The sequence below is a fragment of the Kryptolebias marmoratus genome, linkage group LG3 (genome assembly GCF_001649575.2).
Source record: "Kryptolebias marmoratus isolate JLee-2015 linkage group LG3, ASM164957v2, whole genome shotgun sequence".
Lineage (NCBI taxonomy): Eukaryota > Metazoa > Chordata > Actinopteri > Cyprinodontiformes > Rivulidae > Kryptolebias > Kryptolebias marmoratus.
This window is the reverse complement of record NC_051432.1, coordinates 27831730-27841042: the sequence shown is the minus strand read 5'-3', so window position 1 is coordinate 27841042 and position 9313 is coordinate 27831730. Positions and strand designations below refer to the sequence as shown.

The 9313-nt window shown below is 40.3% G+C and overlaps 1 protein-coding gene across 1 annotated transcript in view; it reads right to left on the bottom strand.

Annotated features, from left to right (window-relative positions):
* Positions 1 to 361: 361 nt before the first annotated feature.
* Positions 362 to 9313, bottom strand: part of LOC108248223 (endonuclease V) — a 47200-nt gene continuing 38248 nt past the window's right edge. Inside the window, exon 9 of the mRNA XM_017436844.3 lies at positions 362 to 674. The gene's annotated coding sequence lies outside the window, so the exon portion shown is untranslated. The remainder of the gene's footprint in view (positions 675 to 9313) is intronic.

The following is a 9313-nucleotide window of genomic DNA, read 5'->3' as shown; positions in this document are numbered from 1 at the left end:
CAGTTGTGTCTCTGTCTACAGTTGTGTCTCTGTCTACAGTTGTGTCTCTGTCCTCTGGCTTTAATCCCGTCTCATGCTCAGAGACACCTGCAGTCTCCACCAGCTGATCCGATGACCCGTCCTACTGATCAATACTGTCCCCTCTGACCCTTTCTATTTCTGGACACCATCCCTGCAGAGACAGCCCCCCCTGTCCCCGTCCTTTCATGTCCACCTGCCTCTCTGGGACCCGCGGCGTGCGCGGTCCGCTCTGACGCGTTTACAGAGCGATACTTGATGGCGGTGGCTTCAGTCTTTGTTCGGTTATTCCCGAGTGCAGCGGTTAAACAGACACAGAAAGGAACAAACGAGCAGCGCTCAGTGGCAGATCAGGGACGTTTCTGATTTATTTCAGGAGCTCCTCAATACAAAAAGCTGAGCGACCTAAAATTATAATGAGACCAGAGTATAAAAAGAACCGGTCTGACCCACATCCGGCTTTAAAAACGGGCTGAGAGCACGAAAAGATACAGTTAATCTTACAGTTCCTTCTTGGCCCACATTAAAAGAGCTGGACTTTTAAAAACCAGCTGTACACACACACACACACACACACACACAGAGATGGACCTTTAAGGGCTCTTCAGGGACAGCTGGTCTTTATCTTGAGACCCTCCGCCGCATCATTTGCAAACCTGGCACAAGAGAAGGGAAAACAAGGAGGAAAATCCTTTAATGGAAAGTGTATTTTAACGAGTCAGCTAAAAGCACCAAAGTGGCCATCTTTAAGGCATGAAAGCAGCAGAAATCATGGCTGACAGCGATTCAGAGAAAGCTTCAGCTTAGATTGTTTAAAAACTCCAGAGACGGTCAGAATCCAGCTGTAGCTGATGTTTATCGAGGATCTCAGAGGAACTCCTGAGAACTGAGCTGAAAGTTAACCTTTCAGGGATGGACATGGATGTAGTTATAACTCCGTCAGTTTTACAGATATAGAACTAAAATTTGGTCTGTTAATGCCAAAGTTCTCAGTGAAGATGCTGTGTAGCTCTTGGAATATGTGATGGGGCTGACTCTCAGCTACTACCACACCAGATTTTAGCTCCGTATTTGTAACCCTGACAGAGTTATAGCCACGTTTGTGTTCGCTAAGTTCTACTATCCAGTCCAAAATTTAATCAGTTTTAGATTACTTCCTGAAAGTTTCAATGGAATCCATCCACTGGTTCATGAGATGTTTTGCTAACAGAGAGACAAGGCAGACAGACAGAAGCAAAAACATTTATTTTGCCACCTAAAGGAGAAAGGTTGGGAACAACAATCCTCTGGTCACTATACGTTTGCATTGTAACACAATGTTGTTCGGGTGAAAAAACTGTAAAAAATAAACAAAAAAGTTTGTGCAAAAGTGCGGAGGTTTAATAATGAAGAGTTCTTTCACACCTGTGTGTCATTTATGGGAAAGAGTAGTTTTACAAGTATGTAAAATTATAAAAATTATAAATATTGTTTGGCTAACTGTTAGCCTAGCCTGGAAGAAGAACATCGTTTTTCGACTAAAGTCAGCAAAGATATCAGCAATCTTTCTAAAGTCCAAAGAGCAAATCAGCAGTTTCTGGTTCTACAACCAGATCTGGTTCATATCTTCTACTCATGCAGGAAAAGGTTTCCCAATATGGTGCTATAAAAAGAAGAAATATCGATATTATGCCCATTAGCAATGGGCCTGAACTCGTCGTATCATCATGCTACAGCTATTTACATCTTGCAGAAAAAAGTTGGCACCTTTTAGCAACAGCAGCCATTATCTCTGCCCCCGACTGCGCAGAGCTCAGCTCGTCTCTTCAGTCCAGTTACTTTAGACTTTATAGCAACTCAACACGGCGCAATTTACTCTGAATACCCACCCAGGACACTTTCAGTGCATTACGGAGGCAATCAGCTTCAGAAAGTAAACTGGAGGAGAGCGACACTCTGCAGCAGAGAGAAAACAGAACGACGAATAAAAGCTCTGAAGAAAGAGAGGAGAAGATGGAGAACTGTTATCATGTTACAGGAGACTGCAGCGCTGGACGACGCTCTGAAGGAGCAATAATAAAAAACAGTGTAATAGAGACGTAATGAAAGGAAAGCAGACATAACAAGAGGCTGACCTGGGGTCTGCATGAAAGGAAAAACACTTGAACAGCTGGAGGGGCCTCTGATGTTAACATAACAAGGTATATTAGTCATAGATATGAACAATTTACGTCACGGATGATGGTTGAAGAGAAGCTTTATTGGGTTTGCCTGTAGCCAAATTGTTTTCTCTGCAGGTAAAAATGAACAAATATATTTATATATAAAAACAGCACAAAGTAAAAAGATTTGTTGCTTCTTTTCTTTTAACTTCATAGAAAAAAAATCTTCTGTCTCACCACTCAGTAAAGTTAAATACTCTTTCTTTCTGTAGTTTTAACTTCAGTTCTGCATGTTTGGCTACAAGTGTCGGGCACATATAGAGAAAATACTTTAACAAAAACCAGCTGTAACAAAGTCTGAATAAACGTAAATCTATCAGACAGTAAGGGATGGAAGTTAAAAAAAAGGATTCATCAAATGTTTAAACAAGGGAGCAGAATGATTCATGATAAAATTAGAAACTGTGCAGCTTTTATAGAGGATAATCATGATTTTACGCTTCTGTCTCGTTTACAAAGACCTCTCAAAGGGAGATGTGTGCCTCAAACTGTGCTGCAAACAAAACAGCGTCTCTCTTCACAGTTTGCTCACATTTAATGAGGTTTCATGCAGCTGCTAAATAAAAAAAAACAATTTGCACCTAAGATGTGCACAGATGTGAGCCAGCAAACAGGCTGAAGCTGTTTTAAAGTGTTGAGACGTTTGACTGCAAATATTTGTCCAACGGCGAAATGTTTTTGTAAAACTTGAAACTTTATGGCTCGCCACATAAACGCTCCCCAGTGAAGAAACATCCCTGGAGCTCCAATGACTCCTGAAAATCTTTGCTTTAAGTTGTCGCAAATATAAGTGTGAAATAATAACAACAAAAAGAAATAAGAGCGCTAATATTTACTGCTTTCAACTTTTTAATAATGATGTCCGATCACGTGATCTATTGTTTAATTTGTGTCTACAAAAAGCCCACCTTGAAATCAGGTTTAATGAGCTTTTAAAGTATTTAACTGCTATTAAAGCTGATTTAAAATAAATAAATTTATGTGATATTTTCAAGAGTTCACTGCAGATCTAAAACATCTAACCTGACAGAAACCAGGACAATCTGAGGTATTTGCTTTTAATTTAACTGTAAGAAATAACAGACGGCTGTGCCATGTTTAAACATTAAAATGATCTCTTACTGTTGCATTTTTTTTTTTTTTTTTCTCCGTCTTGTCTGTTTTAATTTTCCTGACATAAAACACAGAAATCTTCCAGCTGAGTTCTGCTCGGCGCTGACTTTAACTCATCCCGGCAGTGATGCGTTCTGACACCGCATCTGTTATCTGTCCAAAGATTATTGTTGATGAAACAGAAATTATGAGAGACGGAGAAAATAAAACCTTCCCTTAAAGGACGGCTCAGATGGCGTCTGACAAACACAGTTAAAGTCGAGGATTGTTGGTCTAACAGCCTAAAATCCAGCTTTTTTTAAAATGTTCCTCAGTTTTAGCAATCAAATGACTTCGGCACAGTTTGTGCTGTTTTAACCCTTCATATACTAAACCTTCAGCTCAATCAGGAATATTGTGCAACTTTTATACTTTTTGAAATATTTAACTTTATTTACGAATATTTTAACCTTTGAAATGCATTGAGATCTTTTCAGTTATTTCAGAAAAAACTGTTTTTTTTTAATATGCTTCAATGTACTGACACAAATGTTAATATTTTTATGCTACTTTTAGCTTTTAGCTATGGTTTTGATATGATTTTGCTCATTTTAGTTTTTAGTTACTGCTCAGCTACATTTAGCTGTATGCTCCTGTTTTCTTTCTTATTTTAGCTAAAAATAATGTTTTCAAATGATAGAAGATGCTACAGATCATGAATAATATATAATGTGCTGTACTGAGATAATTTAGAATACATTTTATTTAGAAAACAAATAACAGACTGCTTCTTATTCAGTTTTCTCTGAAACCTTATTCAGCTCGTTAGATTTCAATGAAACCAAATCGACCCCCTTTAACATCAGAAGCTCCTAATGACTAAGCTCTTCATGCTTTTAGGCAGATCTTTAAGATTTAAGGGCACATAATATATATATATATATATCTATATATATATATATATTTAGTTTTATCTCAAGCTCTTTCCATTTCTTGTGGGAACATTAAAAGTGAACAGACGGCACATACAGAACAGGCAGTCACGTCCAGGATGTTCTCAGTTTGGAGCATCCATGAAAGCCTTTCAGGGACAAGAGAGACTGGATTTCTGACTGCACTTATTTCCTCAACATCCTGAGTCTCCAACTTGTCTCCAACTAGTCTCCAACAGCCGCAGCTCAGGGAGATGCTGCAGACTGATTTCACCGTGTGAACAAAGTGCAGCTTTGGGACGTCTCCTGCCTCCTGCTTTAGATTTCTTATAAAATCTTCCCTCCAAAAAGTGTAAAGAGTTTAGCCTCTGCACACTGAACTCAGAGCTTATTTAACATCTTTATGAAGCTCGATGACTTCAGAGCCGTTATGCACCTTCAGAACATTAGGAAATAATGAAAGCGATCTATAATTTAAATCGCAAATGCGCGTCCATTTACAGCACAAACAAACACAGTATAAAAGTTCAACAACAGCTGCCTTTTGAAATGCAAACATAAATTTCCATACGACCCGTGACCTCTGCACACACACTGTAAACACATAAAGATCAGCACAGAAAACTCCCTGCAGTCAGCAGGTTTGTTGATGCTAAACAGGCCTGGGAGCTGATTTGTGATGCCGGTCAGGCTGCTGGCTTTGCAAGTGCACATCGCATTAACCCGCACTCTCGCAGGGATGCAAACATTAGCAATCTTTTTGCTGCACGGGGCAGGCGGGAGAGCAGCAGACCCTCAGCCCTTCTCAGGGAATAATCTCCTTTACACTTTGCGCTGTCAGGAAGATGAATCACGGCGGACGGGGTCAACGGGTGTGAGGGAGAGGAGAACGTCGACCTCTATGACCCGGGAGTTTGTGTGTTTATTTGGGGTGAGGACCGAGGCCAAGTATCGGGTTCTGATCCAGTCAGCGGAGGAGCAGAGCTGGTTTCATCAATTACTGACGTTTATGGACGCCATCAAGGTGGCACAAGAAAGATTTAAATTCATCAAACAGATTTTGCTCATTATATATCCATCTGTGCACCTTTTCTGAGCATGCTCAAAACAGAAAAAAAATATTAAATTAGGGATTAATGTTAGAGTTTCAGACTAAGATCATCTTATAGTTGGAGCTGTTTTGGTCAAACCTTTAAAATAACATGATTCACGATCTCATCTGATGTTGCAAGACACCATATTTTAGCTTAATTTGTTAAAAATTGTTAAAAATGAAATGTGCATTCAATGATAATGTCCTGAGAGTTTCCTTAAAATCCAAATTAACAGTCAGACAAACAAACACACACAGACAGGAATGAGCAAAACCATTATCACCCGCCTTCGCCTTTCAGGGGTGGGCAATAATTAAACACCAGAAAACAACTCTTGTTGACTGTCCACCGTTCTAAATGTTTTCTCTCCCTTCAGCTCACAGTGAATGATGAAACCGAGCGAGCTGCTCACAAAGACGAAGCGTCTCTCCGGTGCTTTGAAATGTCAGATTAAAGTAAAGAAACAAGCGAGGCGTCGGCGGTGATAAAACAGATCTCAGAGTGCATGAGATGTTTTATTATCAGGTCTCAGATCAGCTCTGTGTGACGCAGGCGGTGAGCGTCCTGACTGATGAAGACACGACAGACTGACAACAACGAGCCGATCTTCGGGCGAAGTCGACACAAACCGCTGACCCCCAACGAGGGCGACATCTGAGAGTCAAGATCAGAAACTGACGGGCTTCCGTTTGGTTTTTGTCTTCTGGAGTTTCAGGATTCAAAATGTCAGCAACAAACAAACTTCGTGGAAGTTGACATTTCGGCCAAATATTTACGACAAGATGTTTCATCCATTTACAGACATTTTATTTTTGTTTGTTTCAGACAGAAACTCCCACAAGAGTCACAGCAACAAACCATCAAAAGAACAAAAGGTTTAATCAATAACTGTCCTATAATTATCAGCTGTTACTTTTTATGTAATACCCAAATCTGTTCAAGTATCATCCAATATTAGGTCATTTTTTTAGGGTTTTATTAAATAAATGATCATATTTTTTTGGTTTTCTTATCAAAATATTGCATCTACAATTGCGCTGCAGATAAAAATAGATTTTTTTTTAGATGTTTTACAGCTAAAAGGAGACCTAATTGAAGTTTTTTAAATTGCTGTGTTCCCTTTTTTGTAGTCTTGTTTTTAAGAGTAAACATTCTGGGTATGTTTTACTTTTATAACCTTTAAAAATGAATAAGGATTCACATTATAATCCTAAAACTGACTAGCTTTGCATTGTCCTTTTTTAAATGAATCATTATCAATCCCTAAATTTCAGTCTGAATAAATTACTTCAGTGGAAGAAAACTTCCAGGTATCAGACTTTGTGTTTCTTACGGACACGACTCAGAAAGACCCTCAGCAGAAGTTACAGACAACAACGACTCCTCCAACAAAAAGTCCGATCTGACACAGTGTTTTATTCTGGACGTTGGTGATGATGGCTGAAACAGAATAAAAGAAACGTTCCACGGACAGACGGTCCAGCAGGGATTTCCTGACGACAAAGTGAGCAGCAGAGAAACCCGACATCAGCATCCTGCCTCCTGAACTCCACTGGCTCCGACTCCAAAGGCATTTATTTACCAAAAAAATCTAATACTGCCTCTTATTCAGCAACAGGAAGTGAACGGGAACAGACTAACGCTGTTATGGTTGTCAGACTCTGACAGCTTGTGCAACACACTTTTATGTAATGTCTTGGGAGAACACTTGGTGTGAGTGTGTGGATCCTCCATTGTTTTAGCCTGTCCTGATAGAATAAACAGTCACTTTAAATGCATCTAAAATAATCAACAAGTGAGAAAATCAGTGGGAAGTTTTGTTTTGTCAGTTTTTCTTCCCGTCTGTCTGCATCTTTCCTTTTGATGAATCTCCATCCGGCCATTTTCTGCTCTCAGATAAATCATAAAAACATTTTATTAATGAGGCAACGAAAACCTAACTGGAAAATATAACATCTTTGATGTGAAAATCTAAAAGTCTGACATTAAAGGCAGCTGAGTGCTGACACTGAACGGTGAGGAGGAGGAGGAAGAGATGAAGAGCCTCTCTGCTGCTGTTCGCCTTGTCAGAAAAAAAAGCAACTTGTAAATCAAACAGAACAAATTGTGCACAAAAGGATCTGCACCATCATCTTTCCAGCTGCAGGGATTTAGCACGATGTGCAGCACAATGTTATGGATTTATGAGCGTTGGAGCTGTTTGCACGCACAAAGAAAATAAAAAACAAACACATCCGTGAAACATTTAGGCTTTAAGTCAAATATCAACATCACCAACAAATCACACTTCTGCCTCATCACTCTGATGCAAATGAGCTGCAGCGAGAACGAGAAGTGGAACTGGTTGTCACAACATCATTTCACGTTGATCTACTCACACACACACACACACACACACACACGATGACTTACGAACGAGCTGCAGTGAAAAAGCCCCGAGGCAGAGGGTTTGTTAAGGAAACGGATGATGTGTAAGGAGGAGGTGGGAGTGAGCGTGTGCTCCTGGGTGTTTTTTCTCACGCTAAATCCAAGTGTTACTGAAAGAAAAAATAAATAAGTCATACACTCCTTCTCTCTGGGGCAATGTGATGATTAAACAAGCACATGAGAACCAGGTATTGCAAATCAGAATATGATCATTTCAGGTATTTGAGTTTCTCTGAACATAAAGGTCCATGAGCGAAAAAAAGAACTACAAAATAATATAAGTTACGGCAAATGAACTGCATTTATAAAGTGCTTTTTGAGTCAGACTGAATGTTTAGAGTACTTTTACACTAAAAGTCACATTCAGACGCGGATCCCTGTCGGACCCAAGGACACTCAGGCTTCTCTGCAGGTCTTGATGCTCAAATCAGATTTTATTTTTTTTGCTGAGATCTGTTTATTTAACCCACGCCTTCTGGGTTCATGCCACAGCAAACAGCCTATCCCTGCTCACCTGTCCCTGCTCCTACTTAAACCCGCCCTCCACATCTCACCAGCGCCATATTATTGAACGGTTCGCCAAGTAGATGTCCAGCGTTTCCTCCAAGTCCATGTCTGACCCTTGACCCTGACCCTTGCCTGAAACCGTTTCTGACTCTGACCCATGGCATCCGACCTTGTTTCTGCTCTCTGGACTTCGCCTCTTGGTTTGTATCGTTTTGGATTTGTCTTCTGCTCTCAGACCCTTCACCTGTCCCTGCTCCCTTCCCTCCCTTTGGTGGTCTTACCTGCCCGGAGATCTCTCCTGCTGCACGAAGAGCGTGCCATTCTGGGAGCTAGTGTCTCTCTCTTAGCCACTTAGTGACAATAAAACCTTTAAAACTTCGTTGGTGTCTGTCTGCTCTGAATCCAAACACGCCGAGCCTCATCACGTATGGACAGAGGCGGACGTGGCGTCACATCTAACTGAATGTAGCTGATGTCTCAGATCTGGAGATGTCGTGTCTGCCGTGCTTGTTTTATTCAATTTACAGAATTCTGACGTCTGTCCCACTTCAGTGATGGAAACACTGGATGAAATGAGACTGAGGTGCTCTGATAAATATCTGATTTAGGACCACTTATGATAATGACCTGGGTCACATATGGGTCAAAACATCATATTTGGGACACTTTCGTCACTTTTGATTTTAATTTTATTTCCAAGCAGGGCAGTTGGTTTGATGGAAATGATATTGGTAAAAGAGTAAAAACTAAATTTTAATAACTTCCAGTGATTTAGCTCAGTTATTTTCTTAATACCATATAAAAGTACAACCTGTCCACACAAGGTTTGTTCACCTGCAGGTCGGGTATCATTTCCTTTCACCAAGAAAAAAGAAACCTGAAAAGGTCAAAGCGAGAGGAGGGTAAAGAGAAACTGATGAACTCGTCTGTGTGTTTGAATCACCTGCAGTCACGTGAATCCATCAGTCCTGAAAAACACGGTTTTACCTCTTTGACTCCAACACCCACGGTTTGTAATTTACAGTCATGGCAGCTGATGTGC